Raw genomic sequence first — 19025 nt, 5'->3', positions numbered from 1 at the left:
ATGTTGTCTCTCCTTGTCCAAACAATTTTTCTGGAGATTGTCTGTCTGCAATTCTTCTGGAATCTGTCTGCCACCATCAGGTAACCAGCTCCAAAGCAGCAGTTGTGACAGTGCAGGAGATCAGAGGATTGTGCACCAGACTAACTTTTTCCTTCTTTTTGCCCTCCTTAGAGTTACAGACTCGACATATGGAAGTTCTTCAGAGACAGCAAGAATCCCAGAGCATGTGATCATCTGTATGGCTTACCCAGAGTGCTTCCTGGGTATTTTCTGCCTAGCCCTTCTGGAAACTATTTGGGGTTTACTAGGGTGGAAATGTGAGGTCCTGTCATGTTATAGTATAGGCATGTGCTTTGTGCACTGAACTTGCAAAATGATGTCAGAATAGTATAACTCATGCAGTGATGTCTGCAGACAGCCTGGAACAATAACCCAGCACAGTGCAGACCTTTAATTTTGGCAGAGGTTTTTTCACTATACTCTAAAGTATTCAAAAATAAGTTGTTCTTTTGATATGATGTTGTAATTAACTCTGGTAAGCACTGATTAGGATTTTTTTTGCATAACCATTTTTCCCTTGAGGATGTAAGTTCCTCTAAAACAAAGTGGTTTTGGTTCTTTTTTTCTTCTGCATAAGCAGACTGAAAATAGTTGAATAACTTCTGATTGAGGGATTTCTTCTGCTTTCTCAGTGGTTACCTCATAGTAAAAATTATGTAAAAGACTTGAGATTGAACAAAATAGGATTATAAAGCTATATTCTAAACTTGTGACCTAAAACCAGGGTGTGTTGGTCTTCTGAGGTGGGATAGACTAAGGAATGCTTGCCAACCCTTTCAGTAACGAGTTTTTTCTGGTGTTCAATCTAATCCCCTTTCTTCCCACTCCTCAGTGCTACTTGAGGCTGTTTCCTCCATCCTGTCACTTTTTACTTGGGCAAAGAACCTGACACCTGAGCACTTGTATTTTGGAGAGGCTTCTCTAGACAACTGTGGGCTTCAGTTGCTACAGAGCAAACTTCAGAGCTGCAGAACAAAGTAGGGCAGAGCAGAAGTGAGGTGGGCTCCATGTGGTGTGTGAGGGAAGCTGCCTGGAGAAATCAGTGGATGCCTTTCCTCAAGACCAGTGCATTCCCAGTCACCTGGAAACTGAGCACAGTTTTACACAGGATTTTGCTTCAGTGCCTGCATGGCAGCAGGTGTGTCCCTGGTGTCACGTTGGTGCTTGGTGGGAGCTAATGTCTCCTTGTGTGCTGAGAGGCTGGGGAGAGAGGTGGTGGAGAAGCTGAAATGATGCAGCCACTGCTACTGGTGTGTGAGGTTTGGTGGGTGTTTTTGAAGAGATTTTTTTTGTCTTGTTTGGTTTTTATGTGGAAATGCATGAGTACCAGGTCTGTATGAACCTGTGGAAGTGAGGTGGTGTGGAAGGTGGGCTGGGGCAGCGTGGGAGCCTCTGGAAGGTGAGGTGTACTCTTAGGAATGAACTGCCTGAGGAGGAGGGGGAGGCCTTGGCACATGGTCTGGAGGTAAGGGAGGTGTCTGGGACAGAGAGTGGTGGTGTGGGCTTGGCCTGACAAGGCAGTGACAGGAGGAGCCACCCCAGAGCAGTGCCCTGCCCTGAGGAGCCAGCCAGCATGGCCAGGTAGGTTGGTTTGCTGAGCAAGTGCCAGGCCGTGGTATGGCCATGAAGGGTAGCAGGATGAGTTGCAGCCAGCCATGGGGGGGATGCAGGAAGAAAATTTCTCTGGAAGAGTTGTTCTCAGGGGACTGGGACTTACAAGACAGGTAGGCTGCATTTCAGCTGCAGCAGTATTTCAGTACTGAACTACTGTTTTCATTATTTTATCTGCTGTCAGGTGTCAAAGCCACCTGAGAGTGAGGTTTGCCACACTGGTTCTTGCCAGCAGTGAGAGATGGATGAACAGAACCTCTGTGCCTGATGTGAGCACTGCAGTGCAGGGCTGCTGTTGTGGAAGGAGCCAGCAGGGAATGCAGAAACCACAGCACCTTTATCCTTAAGCGACTCTGTTGTCTTTCCCATTAACTTAAGGATCAGTTTGAAACCAGTTGTTTATAAAACAATCTGTGAGGTTGCCAGAGTAGCCTTTTGAGTAGTTCCAAGTATTGGCAGTCTGTCTATTGCCTTATACACTCTCACCACAGATGTTATGAAAACAATCTCCTGCCTCCTGTAACACCGAGATTGAACATTGGTTCTCACGCTTGCTGCCTCTTCCTGGAGTCCCCAGCAGTTCCTGCTTCGGCTAATGAATACCAAAACTTGATGAGAAGGTTTGGCTGCAGGATGCTGTGGGGTCCAGTCTCTTGGCTGTAACCAATCTCCTAACACTGGTGAGCTGTGAGCAGAAGTGGGAAGATGTCCTTCCAGGGACAGAGGTCTGGGATTTGGGAACCTTCTCTTGCTTTCTCTTAGATTTCCCTCAGTATCCCTGTGGTCATTAGTGAGGAGCTTGCACTTTGTGAGAGTAGTGAAGCTGGTTACACCAGCTTTTATGTGATGAGAAGATGCAGAGAGCACATCACAGTTCAGATGGCTATCATAAAATAAAGTTGGCAGTTTCATGCCTGGCTATAGTGGAAGCTAATTAGCTCAAGTCTCTCTCATCTGAGCAAGGCAACAGCAGGATTATATTGTCTTCCTATTAGGCAATAGTCTTGCCTGACATGAGATGTCTGGCGATTCTCATAATTGCATACAGCTATTTACTCTTTACCAACACTCAATTGTCTCACTCTTTAATAGGCAGCAAAATTGTAATGAGATCTTCTTCTCTCCTCTTGAATTGCTCACAAGCCATGCTGGGGACTCCTATGCTCCAGTAGCAAAGGGAGGGTAAAGCAGAGGTAGAGGAGAAAGCAGTCTCTTTGTCTCTACCCTGAAATCAGCTTGGTGGGAAAGGTTAGTCTGCTAGCTTCTGACATAGTGATGGAATCTCCTGAGTAACTGCTTCATGCTCAACCCTTTATTCTCCCAGACCAAGACAACTGGGCTGGGATTAAGAGTTATCATTCTGTTCTGCCTTTCCTTGCCTAAAGGGCAAGAATAAAGGCTGGTTCCAAGAAGGGCCATGGATATTTAGGTGCCAGTCAGGACAGCCTTAGGTGAGGCCAGGCTTGGAAAGCATTCAGGAGAGTTTGAGGACTAAAAGGAGTTTTGGAAATTTATCCAGGACTTGTAGTTTTAAGAGAAAAGTTTGTGAAGGTTTTGGTAAATGCATGAGGCTTGATGTCGCAAGTGGTTACTGGACTGGATTTAAAACTAAGATCAAGAAAAAAACTTTGGCATGATCTAAGGCTTCACTTCAGCCACAACCTGGTCTGATCTTGATGTGGAAATCACACCCCAAAAGCTTATATATAGGGTGCTGCAGAGTCATCAGCTGTAGATCTTGTCACCATTATCCTACAGTTTCAAGTTGAAACTGTTTTTTTTTCTGTGAGTCACACAATATATCAGAGTGCTGATTTTACTCCTTGGAAATCAAGAGTCAAGCTGTGTAATAAATCAGAAATGTTTGATCCTGCCTTACTCCAATTATACAATTATATTTAATTTCAGTTTTCCATTGTCTAAAGTGTCATTGCTTTGTCTTTTAGCAGTTTTTCTCCTTTCAATGCTTTTTCTCCCTCCCTCACCTCCCACAACTCTAATCCTTCTTAAACTAGGGACTTGAAGAAAAAGGAGTGTGAAGGCAGTGTTGTTAATAGGATAAAGTATCCCATTTTATCCCATATTTAGTTGCAGACCTAGCAGCTTGAAACATTTTGATTTCTTAAAAATCCAGGGAGTGGGGCTCTTTGGCAGAAATTTATCTTTTCTCATTCCATGAAGGTTTCCAACTCCATTAGGCCTTGGAATGGAAAATGCACTTTGGAGGCCCTTGAGCAAGTTGCTTTGATATGAAAAGGGCTCAAGTTCCTGTGATCTGTGTGTATGAGGATTTCTTTCTTGGAAGCAGTTCCTCAGACCCATGTTGCAGAATGCCTTGTCATCCTAGTGCTCTAATGCTCCTTTCCAAAATGCTCTGAGGGGGTTGTTTTGTTTAATGGGAAGAGGAGGCAGAGAAGGGAGTTTCCCTTGTGCTTGCCAAGGTAAGAGGCAAACCTCTTCTGAAGCTACTGCCAGTCCTCATAACCCTCATCACCTGCCATTACCAGAGAGTTTATGAACTTCCTCAAGGGCTCATTTCAAACTAAAGTGTCCATGTTCCTTCTAGAGCCTGCTGCTTACCAGCTCCATCCCAAATTCACAGGCACAGGAGAGATTCTCAGAGCTTCTAACTCTTAGCCATAAGCTCTCAGCATACTACATTAAATGCTGCCACCAGCTTCAATCAGAGAATGCAGGGTGCCTCTCAGCAAGAGAAGATGAGGAGCTGGTTTAATTGGGACTTTTGAAGATGGGGCCTAATTAGGTAATTTTGTTCATCTTGCCTGGGGATAGTAGGAATCACTGCAAATAGCCAAGGGAAAGTTTTATGAGGACAGTTGAATATCTGCTGCATCTTCTTGTTCTTTCCTCTGCAGGCTGGAGCTCCTCAGACTGCTTTCAACTGATTTCAGGATTTTTTATCATTTACAATTGCTGCTCCCATCACCCCTTCAACAGCCTTGTTCTACTTGGCTATTTCCCGATTGGGAATGTGCATTCCCCATCTGTGATCCATAGTGGAGAGCAGCAAACCTCTCTTTGGGTCAGATACTTCATCTAAGGGTGAGGTGATTCCCAAACTTTTCTCATCCCAGAAAAACTCTGGTTATGTCATCTTCCAAAGAGGTAGAGAGCTTTGCTTTCTTTTGTGATTTCCTCTTTCTGGCAAAAATCTGTGATCACTTTTTTATGTAAAAGAAGCTGTCGGTTTTTATTCATGTTGAAATGCCTACAGATTTTTCAGTGAAAATTAATAAAACCTGGAATTAAAAGAACAAAGGGGATGTGCACTGAATATTCTTTCTATTTTTCAGTAAATGAAAAATCTTCAAAAGGAATCTGTTGCACATTGCTCTTTGTGTCTAGAAAAAACAATTTCTTGTCTAGCCCCTGTATGTATGTAAAACACCTTGCCCTTTCCCCTCTCTAATGTTAAGATTTATAGGCTTCCTTTCCAACTGCTCATCTTTCTTCCACTGAAGGAAAATAAAAACAGCAATAAATTTCCAAATTCAGTTGCCAAAACTAATTCATCATTTGAACATAGGCACCAGCTCTGATAAGATATGGACCTGCATCATTCAGCCTATTCCATGAATTTTTATTTAGTTACTGCTCTTACTCCATTGGGAAAAAAGTTCAACTGAAGCCAAAAATTGGTGGGTCATTTTCCATCTAACAGTTCCATATGTTACCTGCCAGGCCCCCGTGTGACAGAGTTGTGGCTATTTGGGAGCACTGTTCTGTTATTCTGTATTTAGCTCCAGTCTCAGTACTGGGTATATAAAATGAAATGTGTTTCTCCTTTCTTCTCCCTTTTCATTTATAGCTTTGTAAAAATCCCCAGCCTATATCCCAAGGCCCACTAAATCTTTAGTGTCTTTTAAATCAAGTACACAAACATTTGTGATAAATAAAATAACACATTTATATTAACTATCTCATTCTCCTAATAGGTCTCCCTAAATTAACTTATGTCACCAGTAATGTGTTAGTACATACATTTGTATTTCTGTTTTTCTGTAATATCTTCTCAGGAATTTCAAAGATGCAAGTCTCCAAGTCTATCAAACTTACATACTTATTTTTCCTAAATGTCTCTATGAAACATAGATGTATAACTTTAATTTTTAGAAGAATTGTATAAGCATGATAGAAGAATTGTGTCACATGGTAACCCTCTTACCCTCTTTCTGTATTTAATTTTTTTTTTTTTGCTAGAAAAATTTAGCTTCCTTATTTCTGATCTGACATGGCCTGAATGGTATTCACTCTTCAGCAACCATCTATCTTGGCACACTTTGGATTTTGCTAAGTGAAGAGACATTTTCTTTCATGCTCATAATGTTTCTGTGAAAATTGGTAAACTAATCCAGTGGTAGTGGGGAAGAGAGAAGTAGAGGCAAGACTGGAAGGAGCCATAAAATTCAAAGAACCTTCTTTCAAAGCCAAGTGCTCCCCAAAGCACGCTTCATCTCTCTAACTTTGGGAGCACACCTGGGGTGCCTAAACTGACAGCCTAGTCACAGCTGAAAACCTAATCTGAGCTGGGAGGTGAGCCTTCAGTGGCTGAGCCTCAGAGATCAGAGTCATTTCTGCAGGGCCCTTGGTACCTCTCTGCCCCTTGTCTGTGGAATCTAAGCATGGGTGACTCCATTACACTCACCACACACTGTTACCCTGCCCTTTGGTTAATGTCAGACTTGGCAGGTTCTTCCAGGTTTCAGCTCTTGAGTAAGATCTGGAGTGTCTCTTGGGCTAAGCTTGTGGCAAACATATGTAGGGGTGTAGACCACATGTGTGGGGGTGATGGGGGGAAAAAAATAGTGTGTGGAAACTTCTCTCTCTCCTCTCCACCCTCTTTGTCACCAATCCATTTCCATGGTTTAACATTTGTGATCTGAGGAATCTGTTCCACAGGCCCTATTTCTGGCTCATTCTGCAAGTTATTCTGTTTAACAGGCCTTGCCAAAAGTGGTTGATGATAGCATGAGGAGAAGTCTAATGGCTTTCAGCTACGCTATTCACATGAAACCCCGGCTACAGAGCTGACATTAAGTGAAATTACTGCTGAAACAGAACGCTCTCATCTCTTTCAGTGAAACCTGTTCTTACTGAGGTGTGATATCCTTCCCTCAGTGGCAGTACACGCCATTAAACTGTTGAAGATCTACAGATCTTCCTAATTTACAGGATTATCTGGCAAATGGTTTTGCTTTGCTGAGTGTACTGGAGATAGGCTCTTTCCTCTTCACTGAACTTCACTGATCCCAGGCTTCTAGTTTGGGGTGGGTTTGGGGTTTTTTTGGTTGGTTTTTTTTTTTTTTTACTGTAGGTGGCTTGGATCTAGGCACCTCAGGAAAAGTATTGCTCATATAGTCTGTGATGCCTGACATGAGGTGAAAAAGGCTGTTTCCAGCACTATCAAAAAATGATTGCAAGGAGACTACAGAATTTCTTGAGGAAAGCAGGCTGCTGGCAATGCTGGTTAAAACTGGGGAAATGTGTGAGAAGGTAATGAGAATTCATTGCTGGGAAGCAGAAAGGTAGGAATGGGGACAAGGTCACATAAGCACTGCTAATGTCTCATATCCCTGGCTTCTGAAAGCCTAGGTGCTCCTACTGGAACTCCAATGGGCAGTTTCAGTGCCAACACCTGAGGTGGGAGTGGGCACTCCTATGTCCAAGGAGAGCAATTCTGCTGCTCTGGTAGGGTCTAGATCTCATCTCCTCACTGCTGACCCAGGAAAGGACAGAAAACTGGAGCTTTTCTTCTGAGATCCTTACCAGACTGCAATTCTGATTAGCTGTGGCTGGGCAAGAATGCCAGGCTTCATTAGAAATTTCATCCTTTTGAAATTCCCCAGGAGCCAAGCAAGGATAAAAGAAGCATCTACCAAACAGGGGACAATAATGAGCATGTAGGCTGCTGGCAACAACAGGCTGAGTGAGGTACATCCTGGTGCTGCTCCCTAATATTCTCCATTAACAGCCCACAGGCATCCTGGGGAAGGAAATACAGCAGACCAAAGGCCAGGGAACAGACAAAACAGGAAAGGTACAAGCATTCAAGACCCCTTGCAAATGAATCTGATTTATTAAAATGTATCCCACCTTCAGTCAGAAGCTTTATCAGGTGCCCTCCTGACCCTTTGTCCTTCTGTCTCTTTGCTTTAAGCCTGTTGTCTAGCTGGGAGTTCTGCCTTGGCATTTGTAACCATGTCATTTTATCAAAATTGCTTGTTCTTTGACTAGATCCTTTTCTCATGGCTCTTCAATTTGAGCCAGCTGAATTTTGCTCGGTCTCCAGTAACTATTTCTTTTTCTGCTGTCAGTGAGTATGGGAATGGAGGAGTTTGCCTTCTTTTTGTCATTTCTCTAACTCCTTCCAAGCAGCTGGAATTTATTTTAATAAAGTTCATTTCAATGGAGCCTGGAGCCATAATACATGAGGCTGTGATCTCAGACGAGCTCATAAATTAAGAAGGGTCAGCTCTGGTCGCTGCATGCATAGGAGCCCTCCAAGGACACCCTGTGTGCTGCTCAGCCTGTGCCAAGGCTGCAGTGCCTGCCAGGCTGTGCCTGCCCAGGAGGCTGTCTCCTTTGGAATGCTGTCTCTGGCCACTGCCAAATGCTTCAGAGGGAGATACATGATCCCTGCATTGGGTGGGTTGTTCTGAACTGATCTTAAGATCCTTCTAGACCTTTGTGGCACGCAGTGGCTGGTCTGCTGTCTCCTGTGTGCAGGGGTAGCTGGGGGTACTGGGCTCTGGCTGCTCACACAGTGCCTGGGCCACTTGCTGACAGTCGTACAAAAGGTGCTCCTGCAGGCTGCTCTCCTGCCAGCCCCACCCCAAACTTCTCTGAACGGCTTGAAGGGTCAATGCACCACAGAGGTATCTTGACTTTGTGAGGGAAGGAGCCAACTTGAACATGCCCTTTGCAGTTTTTCCCCTGAAGCTAGGAAATAACTATGTGTTTTTACATACAAAAGATATATAGTCTTGTCAAAAAGACTCCAAAAGACACTGACCTCCACTGTTATGCTGTAGTAGTTCTGACTTCCCAGAAATTACAACTTATTTAAATAAGAAAGAACTTTTCTTGTTGAACTTGCAATTGTTGGTTCACATTATGTCTCTGACAGAAAGACTGAAACGCATGTCTGCTTGCCTCCTCCGCTTATTAAATGCTTTTCTGTGTGTTAATCCCTATATTCAGCAATTATGTCACCTCTAAAACTTCCCTTCTGTAGGCTGAATTAATTGGATAGAATAAGCCTTACATTTGAAGTCTTGTTTTTCAGTTCTTGTGGTCCTTACTACAGATAGCCCTGCTCAGCGATAAAGCCTGTGAGCTTTGATATCCAGCAGCGTGTTTTTAATTCAGATTACAATAAAATCCACTGATTGGCAGTAAAATAATCCTTTAGGCAATGCTTGACAGTGGTTTTTCTTCATCAGTGAACCTACTAATTTAACCTTTCCCCTCCCAAGTCAAGGAAACTCCCAAAAATACTAGGCATTTTTTCCTGTTAACATTTAACAGCTTTTCTAATACCCTGATCTTGACTTAGTGTTTAAAACAACTGTGAGACATGGTCTCTGTTTTCTGGAATAGCACAATGTGGAAAGAGAGGCCCTCAAAGAGCAGGAAGGCCTTCAGGTCAGGAACTTTCAAAAGCTGTCCTGTGACCTTCCCACCACAGAGGGATGTACCAAGCTCAGGAGAACCCTCTTCCCTTTTTTTATAGTCTCTGGTGGTGTTGAGTGAGATAGGACTATTTGTTTTCCTTCTCTTGTTTTTCTAGTCCCTTTTCCTCTTGCCATAGTGTGCTACTTCACCAGCCATGGAGTCAGAGTTTGCATAGAGATATTATTCACCAGAAGATTAAATTTGTACCACTGCTCTGCTTCCCACTTCTCTTTCTTGGTGCCTTTTCTTTTGCATAGTTTCAAGATTATCTCAAAACTTTGGAATAAACAAGCTAGAGTCAAACACTGTTTGAGCAGGCATTAGGTGGGTTTTTCCACTGACAAAATTGATAACATTTCTCATTTCTGACAAGAGATTAATTTTGTGACTCCCTTCAAGTTTTTTTCCTCAGCCTAGAAATCTGCTATCTGTCTGGAGTGCCGAGTGTTTCAGTTTTTATTGCTTTGAATGTGGAACACATCAATAACAGACAGGGAGATGCTAATCTCCAAGTCTCACTTGACTTTGAGTTTGTTTGGTGTCTGACTCGGAGTCTGCAAAGGGACTGTGACGAAACAGTGTTAATGCTTGTCACTAATTAGCTTCCTCACCTTCTCAGTGTCCTTGCCTTCACCTGAGAATATTGCCTGCATGGTATCACAGGAGTGGCAGATGCTCTGAATCTGGATACCAGTGCTGACGTACAATCCTGAAGTCCTGTATGGACAGTGACAAGGACTCAGCCAGATGGTTTTGCTTGAGAATGACTGGATATACTCTGTAAGGCTGTGTTTTATTTTCTTCCTGCAGCAAAGATACTCTCCAGCATCCAGACTGCATTTAGTTATAATCTTTCCCAGGGTCAGTGTCCAGGATGTATTGCAATGTCTCTTGCATTTTGTGGTGTTGGTATCAGGAGGCTGTTACTGATTTCAGGTGTGCTACAAGAGCTTTCTTAGTAGCTATTAGGTGTCCTGGATGAGTGTGCTGAAGTGGCAGAGACTGTTATGCTGCTTATAAGGTTGATGCAGGAGAAAGGTATACTGAGTTGAGTCAAACCAAATGGAGAGTGGGAGGAAGTTGAGTCAGAGATTCTAAGCATGCATCAAGAAGAAAACTTCACACACTTCTCTTTCTCTTTTGCAGAAACAAATAGGATTCTGTAATGACCTCAGATGTGTTGTGTGAATGGGTGTGGATGTGGGTGACTCTATGAGTGTCTCCATAACATGCTACAGATGTTTTTCTGTTTGCTTACTTGTTCTGGACATTTTGTTCAGTTCAGCTTTGTATTGTTTTCCAGACTGTTATAAAATAACTCATCCTCAGGCACTGGGCACTAGTTGGTGGAGGTATAGCATCCACTCGTTTCACATTTACCACCTCCTGAGATTAGGAAGAGCTGCCTTCCTGCGCCAGAGTGCACCAACAGGCTCTGCAACACTCCCTGCCCCTAGCAAGGGTTTTGGCTGCCTGTGCCCAGGAGCAGGGCTGCTGTGTGCAGCTGTAACCTGGGGTGAGACACTGTGAAACAAGCTGTGTGAGATCTGTGTGGAGCCTTGGCAGGGTCCCCCCTGGAGAGGCCTGGGAGAGTGGTGAGAGGCACTGTTAAGCCCAGGCCCCTTGTCCTTGCTGCAGCTGTGTTGCAGATATGCCTGACCACGTTCCTACCCCCTGGTCCCTGACCCAGTGACTGGAATTCACAGCCTGGCTTGAGAGCTGCCTTGCCTTTGTGGGCTTGTGTGGCAACTGCTGGCCTGAGCCCAGCCCTGGTGAGAGGCACTGGACACGCTCTGCTGCCTGCACTCGTGGGTGGGAGCACTGCCCTGCTGCCACCCTCAGCCCCTGCAGAGCAGCCCCTCCTGCTGCTCTGACACCTTGTGCTGGCAAAGCTACAGCTGAGATATGCAGGGCATCCCAAGCTTGTACTAATAAAACCAACATCCCTCACCACAGTGTAGTTTTGGAATGCATCCAAGAGGTTAAAGGCTTCATTTGGAATACTGATCACCTCCTTTGCACTAAGGCAAGTTTTTTTTGGTGGTGTTCAAGCTTCCAGGGAAAGGAAAACCATACATCAGAGATGGAGGGAGACATTTGAAAGACAAGATTGGCTTTTCATACATAATATCACAACTTCAAAGTCCACTAGCTAGCACCAGTAGCACATGATTTATTTCAAAATAGTTCCACGTGATAAAGTATTTTGAGTGATCATATGTGCCTTTTGTGGGGATTGTTTAAATGTATTGGGTTTATGGAAAGTCAGTTAAGAGCAGTCCCAGCCTCAATGCATTAATGAGTGATGCAAACTGCACAATAGGTACAGCATCTCACATGTATTCACAGGGTTCTACACATAGAGTGCTTTAAAATAGAACCTCCTTATAGTTTTTATTTCCAAATAACACTGACAGCACTTCAGAGATCTAGCAGTTCATGTGAGAGAAGCCTTCCAGCAAAAAATGGGAATTGCTCTGGTTGTCTTTCATGTGAACTGGGCCAAACTTACCACAGCCTTTAGAAAAGTAGTTTTCAGCTGCTTCTGTTTTTCTGACCAAAGAGACTGAAAACAGAGAGTGAAACGAAAGCATCTTACAGGCCACTGGAGAAGATAGAAGGAGACCATGTGAGGAGGGGTTTTCTGGCTGTGATTCCCTTTTTTGCTTCCAAAGCCCTTGTCATATTCTGTATTCGACCTAATCCCCCAGATTCCAGTGCCAGCACCACTGGGGCAATCTGTGTGTCCTTTTCCAATCAGCAAATGGGGTAGCTTCCTACCTGGGGATGACTGACTCCTGCTGCTCAGAGATTCTCTTGACAGTTCCCACCATACTGACTGAATGGACTTTGCTTGGAGTAACAGGCCCTGACTGATGAAGCAGGTAAGGAAGGAGGAATACAGCAAATGATCTGATTCATGACTTTCTCACATGCAAGTATCCTAAACTGTGGGAAAAACTCATCCACACTTCTCGAAGCCTCCACAATCTCTTCTTTGTGTCCTCTTTGATGGCAGAGCTGACAGGAACTAAGTGAGACAACAATCAGCCTGTATAGTTAATTAGTGCAATTTCCCTCAAGTGGCTTGCTGCTTTTAGGCATAGATATAATCTGCTGTGGATGACATCCATATCACTGATATTTGGAATAAAAGGTGGGAAAATATCTCCTTTTTCTCTGTGCTATCTCATCCATTCCTCATTGGTCACTGGGGATGGCTTCTACAGTCAAAACAGGACTGGGGGAAAGTACTGATGGGAGCTCAAAGGCACAGCCTAATGAATCTTGCCAAAATAAGTGCCTGAGGAAAGGCACTGAACTTCTTCAGTCTCTGTGGCCCCCCTTCCACGCAGCAGAATCTGGGTGAGTGGTTCTGTGTGACTGCAATTGTAAGGTCCATGCCTGTATCTACAAGGAAGTTCTAAATACTAAGAACATGAACCTGGGAGAAGCTTGAAGTTCCATAAAGATGTGGCAGGACCAGCAACTCAAGAAACAGTTAGAAGTGCATCACTGAAGAAGAAAGTTTATTATGTAGTGAGTATTGCGTTTGTTTAAGACTGCAAACAGATACATAGTATTTTCATACATAGTATGAAATCAGGCACTTGAGCTGCCTCCCAGTTCCCCAAACCCACTGGTTTTACTGTATCCACACTGCTACAGACCCTCAGCTCTTTCCCCAGGCAGCAGCAGAAGTCAGCAGTGTGGATGTGGATGTTCCCTGCCTGGTGCCTGCTTGCTGTGGCCTTGCAACACAGGACTAGGTATCAAAGGCCTTGGGTATTTCCTTGCTTTTCCCTAGCTCCTCTTGAAAAGCTGGCACCCACTGAGCTTTGTCCAATGACTGAAATGGGACCAAAATCAAAGCTATAATTTGTTTTCTGATAATCTCCTTCTTAGCCATTGGGAGCATTTAAGAGTGGAGTTATCCACCTGTTGTCCATTATTCTACATGCCTCAAGAGAACTTCTATAGATAAGGCCTTGAGTCTTATCCACATGGGATGTTCCTGCCCATGGCAGGGCGAGTGAGACTAGAGGATCCTTGGGGTCCATTCCAGCCTCTTAACACTCTATGATTGTTAAAATTATTTTTCCATGCCATATTCTGGTCCCTTTCTGCAAGAAAATCACACCAAGCTTCGTCATCTTTGAGTCTAAGGGTCTGGGATCAAAGCAGCTGAGATTGATCCTGCTCCTATATATTAGCTCTTTTGACCAATGCTCAGGAGAGCCTATGTGGAGGGATAGAATGCAAGAAAATATAGTGCAGAAGGTAGTCTCACACCTGAGGAGCTGCAGCTGTACCAATCACCAAAGATTAGGAACAGGCCTGCCCTTAATAGGCCACAGCTGTGTCCAATAAGAAGATGAGTGCTACAAAAGAGTGGGTTAGCTGGGTGAGAGGAGAGTTGGAGTTTGTTGGTTGTACTGTGAGGAAGGAGAGGTTGTTAGTGCTGTGAGGAGATGCACATGAGAAATTGCTGAGAAGGTATGGGAGCTCTGCAATAAGATGACAACAAGCCTAGTTCATACAGTTTAGCTGCATTTGGACATAGGACAGTGAGGAGGTAGCTCAGCTCATCCTGACTCAAATGTGAGTGTAGTTTGTTATGATTCTACACATCCAGCTGCTACGGTCAGAAATGGCAAATTCTATAATATGGTGTCAATGGCTCCACTTCTTTTCTTATCTGGTCCTAGCCACATTTCAAAAGCATGGTTTCTTAAACTCTGCTCCCACTTCTCAATTACTGCCATTCCTGTTTCAGAGAGTAACCTGCATAGTCATAAGGAGCTGTTGAAAACTCCAGGGGAAGATTAATCACAACATTAATTTAGAAACCAGTAAAATATGAGTGATAGTATTGCTTCCCCTGGGGCTGTGGAAGAGTTAACAGTTTGAAGACAGTCAAACACAGATTCTAAATGGGGCTGCAGTCCTTTCAGAATCAACTGTTCTCTTTTGATAGGTTTTTGAATGGAAGGACTTAAAGAGGCTTCTAAGTAGCAATTTGGAGGGTAAGTATTAACTAATGGTTGATACTTTATTACAGTGCTAGAGGGCACTGTACTGTTGAAGGTACTGTTTATGGATCAAATATAATAGCTAGGAGCTAGACAGTTTAATGGCTTGAGATTCCTTTGCATGTTTTGTTAAAAAGACATGTTAATCCTGACAGTGTTGTAACTCATAATAATTGCACTCCCCTGTCGCAGACACTCTCTGTGTTAAATTCTTTGTTGTCCTCACCCTGTGCGCTCCTTTCTTCTGAAAGTGTGCAAGAAAATGTAAAGTGCTGCCATTCTGGATAGAAAAGCATTCTGCATGCAGTTTGCACTGTTGCAAATGTCTGCATGTGGTTCAGGCCACGTGAAGTCTGCATTTGCTTTTCTGATTACAACTTGGGCAGCAGCCCTGCATGAAAATGGCCTTCTATCCAGTTAAATCAGCTTTAGAGTTGATAGATAAGGATGAAATGCACTTCCAACTGCTGTCAGTTCAGATAAACACAACTTAAAGCCCTTTTTACGGAATGCCCACCAGTTGTCTTGGAACACTATCAGAAAGCTGGTGTCCATCTCTGTGACTCTAAACACTTCTCACCTTGTGCACTTCAGTGTTACATGTTTCTCTGGGGAAAATTTGTTTCATCTCTGCGGCTGGACTTTTAATTTGAAAATAGGAAATAGTGACACTATCTGAAAATTCATACCTCGTCTACAAAGTTCTTTTTGAAAGTTTTGTTCACGCTTCTTTCCCTCTAAGATGTGTTTTCATAAACAAAGCGTTCATACATTTGTCTAAAATATTAAAATAGTTTTGTTTTTAGATTAGAATTCAATTTCAAAGTTAAACAGGAATATTCACTTTTTAAAGTTTGTCTGTTTTTTCTCTTATTCTCACTTTCATTTTTTCTTAATAAAAAGAGAAAAAAAGGATGTTGAGGGTTTTACCTGCTTTTTAGAAATATTTGTAGTTATCAAATTTTCTACAAGTATTTATTTTTTATACAGTTTTGAAAACCCAATTTCTAAGTTTTTACTTAGGAATTTATTTTAAAGTAACTTGACTAGTTCTCTTTCTGAACTTCAGTCAATGTTATCGTGTAAGTTCTTCCTGTATAATCAAAACATGAGGGAAAGTATGTTATTGCTGTTTCTGGCCATCACCAAAAATATCAGTCCCAGACAGTGATATCATGACAGCAAAGCAAAACCTTGAATGATGAACAGTCTGTGCTTTTACATGGTCCCAAACAGAAATACACACAGTCAGCAGACCTGTGAAATCTACTGTCCAGAAGATTTGTGGCAATGATTGGAGTGTCTTAGGAAGGAGTTTTCTGGCGGCAAGTGTGTTGTGGGTTTGGTCTTGGGTCACTGAAGGGACAACATGAAACTGAAGGTCAGGGAGACCCAAAGCTGTGAGGGCAAGCACCAACAGGGCAGCTGTTCCTATAAAAATAATAACTTTTATTGCCATTTTCTTTTACTGCAATTTTCTTTTTCTTTTCCAAATTGTGTGTATTAACTCAGAAGAAAGAAGATCACACTGAACACCTGAACTGTCTTCAGTGGCCTTTCCTACCTTTCAGAAAATGACTTCTTTCTTCACCTTGCATGGCTGTGCCTGCAAATCCCATCTTGCACATTCCCATGAGCCTGTTTACAGTGCAATTTCTGCTTGGCAATGAACTGCTATTTTTTCTGCTTCCCCTCCCATCCCCCTGCTCATGTTCTAAGCAGCTGTGAGGCGGGCTGATCCTTCTCAGGAAAAAATCTAGCTGCTGGTCTGTCAAAGGAAGAGAATGAGCTCTCCACACTGCTCTGCATCCCATGGTCCTTCCTTCCTTCCTTCCTTCCTTCCTTCCTTCCTTCCTTCCTTCCTTCCTTCCTTCCTTCCTTCCTTCCTTCCTTCCTTCCTTCCTTCCTTCCTTCCTTCCTTCCTTTTCCCTTTCCCTTCTCCCATTCATCTCAGCTTACCTTTTTATTTCCCTGCTGCTGCCTTAGAAACGATGGTGTTCTCTCATTTTATTCTCTCCTCACCCATCTTCATGAGTTGAAGACATCAGAATCATGAAGGAAATTTTTCCAAGTCCAAATAATTGTTTTGAGGAGTGACTGGTTATTTTTACATATTGGGTTTTTCTAGGGAGATACTTTACAAATATGCTGGGTTTGATTAAAATGGCAGCTCATATCAGAAAAGTAAGAAAGGCACCAGCACTGTCTGACATTTACCTGGAAGGCAGACAAGGAACTTGAAGGTGGATTTACAACATTTCAGGAAGTTTCTTCCAAGTCCTATGCATCTCCCTCTCTAAAATACAAGAAATGTCAATGATTCCCACATATTAGAAAATGGTTTCCTTACTAGCTGTTGCACATCTGTGATTTGTTTATAAGGGTTTCATTTTGGTCCTAGCCCCTTATCCTACAGTACACTGAAGTGTTTGAGTTGTTTTGTTTTGTGACACTGCCAGTGGCTACAATCTTTATCCACAAAATCTTTCTTGTAGGAGTTCTCACCATTGTGTTTTGCAGTGGATGGCACAGTCTTGGGTGCCACAAGAACTTGCAAAACTACTGGACTAAGACAAGGAAGATGAAGATTGGTGCCCATTAGAAAGTCTCAGGTAACAGTGACTGCAAATGCTCCTCATTAAGGGATGTGTGTTCCTGGATGTCTGGCTTACTCAGCCCCCTTACAGCACAGTTGTGTGCTCCTGGGTGCCATTTCAGTGCTATGATTTACCCTTTTCTCAAAATGTAGATTAATAATGGGATGCTGGCCAGCACACAGGGAAGCAGGCTAATGGCTGAGAGCGGGAAATAGCCAATTAAAGGATCAAAGTCAAGGAAATTAAGCCTTGAGAGGAAAGGGCACAAATTAGGGTGGGGTTGGGAAGAGCAGGGTAGTACTGGCCCTCAGGGGACACACCAGAGTAGGAAATGGGACCAAAATCAAAGCAGCTGAGGGCAAAATGCAACTGCTGTCCCTTGTAGGAATTGTCTTGGAAGGGAGAGAAGCAGCTCAGGAAGAGAGAAACGGAAAAGCTGTGTAATATGTACACCAATTTTGAGAATTGTTTCTCTCCTACACTCTCGGGGCACTCCTGGTGAGCTGGGCTGTGCATACAGGGCTTCCCATGTGGTTCAGCACCTGCATTAGGTGCCTGCAAACTCCTGCTTCCCTTCTTGGCACTGCTCCACTTCCCCTTACTCTCCTTCCTTGCTGCTGATGCCTGCATCCCTCCCTCACATGGTTCCTCTCTGTCATCTCGCCTCTGCTTTTGAAGTAACACTTAAAAACATCCTTACTGATATTCCCCTGCTTTTGACAAGCTAGATCCTTCATTTTAAAGCCTTAACTATATGTAGATGTGACCCTACTAAACTAAACCAGCGATTTTCAACTTGGTTCAGCATGGCAGTGAGAGCATTCCTACTTTGGACTAGAGGGAGGCTGCTGAAGCCAACATGAGGTGGCTTGAACAGCACTGAAATAGGACATTCCAAAGAATGTGCTCATATTGTGCACAGAGTGAAGTTACCCGAGAGACACTTCTGTTGTAAAAGGGTTTTTATGGAAAATTAGATGTTTACAAAACAGGGAAAGCACTGAAATATTTGTTTGGGTTGATTTCCCCCCGTGAATCATTTAAATGGCAATATGCAAAGCAAAGTAATTTTTCTTGTATGTCACACTGTTTCATTAAGGCACTAACAGAAGACACTTGATCTAGAAATTAAGATAAGTTGCTTCAATCAGTACTAAGTAGCAGGTGCCCTTAGTGATTAAATGTAATAGAGTATTTCCATTATTCTATTAAGCTTTATGTCAGCAGTTGTCATAGTTCCTCTCATGTACTGAAATACTGTGAAAACACGTTCAGAACAATATTTTGAGATCTTGGAATTAATGCTTTCTGAGAGTGTAGACAAATAGGATTTTCTTTGCATGGAAAATTTACAAAATTTTTGTTGGGTCTATAGCAGATTAAAAACCAGGAACCAAAATATTTTCTTTTCCTGCGAAGGATGAAATATTAGGTTTAACAATACAGTATATTTCTGACATAGTGTAGGGGTTATTTTGCTTCTTTATTTGCTATATTATTTGTGAAGAGTGCAGAAGTGCCTTTCTCTGAGGAGTGTGCTCTGTACCTGTCTCAGGGTAGTGTGCTCTTTCCCTGCTCTTTGGTGCTTCTCACTGTTATTGAGGGTTTTGGGGATAAAACTAAACCTATTACACAGCAAGATAGTTTATTACATAGGTTGGAAAAGACCTCTAAGACTACCAAGTTCAACCCAATCCTGCCAAATCCACCATTAAGCCATGTCCTTTAGTGCCACACCTACTAAATGCCTCTAGGGATGGAAACTCAGCCACTTTTCTGGGCAGCCTGTTCCAATGCTCAGTAACTCGTCTGGGAAGACATTTTTCTTGTTATCCAATCTAATCCAGGTACAGGGAGACAATCACTGCCCTGGTCCTGCTGGCCACACTGCTGCTGATCCAGGCCAGGATGCCATTGGCCTTCCTGGGCACTGCTGGCTCACATTCAGCTGCTGTCAGCCAACCTTCCTAGGCCCTGCTCTGCTGGGCAGCCTTCCAGCCCCACTTCCCCCAGCCTGTAGTGCTGCTTG

The sequence above is a fragment of the Melospiza georgiana genome, chromosome 6, assembly GCF_028018845.1.
Source record: "Melospiza georgiana isolate bMelGeo1 chromosome 6, bMelGeo1.pri, whole genome shotgun sequence".
Lineage (NCBI taxonomy): Eukaryota > Metazoa > Chordata > Aves > Passeriformes > Passerellidae > Melospiza > Melospiza georgiana.
This window is presented reverse-complemented; position numbering follows the sequence as displayed.